The sequence below is a fragment of the Montipora capricornis genome, chromosome 14 (genome assembly GCF_036669925.1).
Source record: "Montipora capricornis isolate CH-2021 chromosome 14, ASM3666992v2, whole genome shotgun sequence".
Classification (NCBI taxonomy): domain Eukaryota; kingdom Metazoa; phylum Cnidaria; class Anthozoa; order Scleractinia; family Acroporidae; genus Montipora; species Montipora capricornis.
Window position 1 is genome coordinate 7,417,687 of NC_090896.1, and position 1,474 is coordinate 7,419,160.

The window sequence follows — 1,474 nt, forward strand, 5'->3', positions numbered from 1 at the left end:
GAACCATGCATGGCAAGCAACCGTCCAGATTGTTTTCAGAGACTGTGATGAGGATTTCAGCTTTGAATATTTTATTGGTTTTGTGATGAAAAAAGCCAGAGTTGTTATTCATCTCTCATTTTTTCCTGCATGAGATCCTGCATGATGACAACAGTATTACTGCAAATTAAACATCACAGATGTGAGCATGTCAGTGATTAATACAAGATGGTGTCCAAACAGCTCTTCAAAATTGTCTAGAAAAGGGGCGATAATTATTTACTTGCCACACCTTCTAAGTCAATGTTTGAACAAGCAAATATAATTTGGTGTTTTAATTCAAGTAAACTGTCTTACTTTCATTAATACAGCTGTATGTTATTCTAGTCTTTCTCTTGCTGAGCAACTCAGCATGGGTTTGGATATTAACTTCTGAGAATGTTCCTACTTGTAATATTTAGTCTTAATAATGAATATAAGGTACTTACAACAATAAAATTAGAGAGATATTTGAGTTACTGTGTATTGTGTTTTGTGGTAACACATACCATAGTAGTTGTTGTGGTTGTTGTTGTTGTTGAAAAGGAATCAGATAAAGTCATAATTTGTGGTTCCAGATAGAGCCATTGTGGGTCTATCATTGGGTAGTGAAACTGGATCAGTTGTGCATAATAAAATGTTAGAGTATGAAGCAGAATGCCTCTAGTCTTGCTGGATGTATGATTACATTCCTCTCTCAGTATCTTTACACACAGTGCGAAATTTAGGCTGGATTTTTGCTGGTGCAATGCATGCAAAAGTGAAATCAGTATTTTCCAAACACATGCAGGTGAATGGTTTCTTATGTCATTATCATGATTCTCATGTCTCCCCACCCTCATCCCAGCAAGGCTCTACAAGGTGATCGACAAAGCTGGAGAAATAAATTACAGTTACCAGCCAGCTGCAGGAAAAATACTGGAAAAATATTTTCAACGATGGACCACTACCAAACTCCAAGTAAAAGGGAAACATCAAGTAGCATTGGAGTCAAATTTATACTTAGTTTCAAAACGTTTTTGCGATCCTCTCTTAAAATTAAGACTTATTTTCTTTATTTTATTGCCTCGCTCTTGTAAAAGTAACTAGTGTTGTAAAATATGAGAATGGAGGGCAGGTAAGTGACTTATCCAAGTTGCCGAATGAGTGGGATGCGGGCATGAAAAGAACTTAAGCTTATTTCTCACTTTCAAATGATTCCAATGAAACAAACAGACGATTTCCTCATTCAAAAGGAGCAACATAAGCCATCTTTGCAGAAGGAATTATCATTCTGCCCTTGCAAAGATGTTTACCCGGCGTTTTCCTTCTCAGTGCACAGTTTTCCCCCCAGAGGTTTACCAACGCAGAGACCATCGCGACTAACAACATTACGAACTTCGTCCTTTTGCTCTAGCGCTCGAATGCAAGGTAAAATTCTCCTGGTTTAAACTATAGTTTTTTGGTTTGAAAAGAC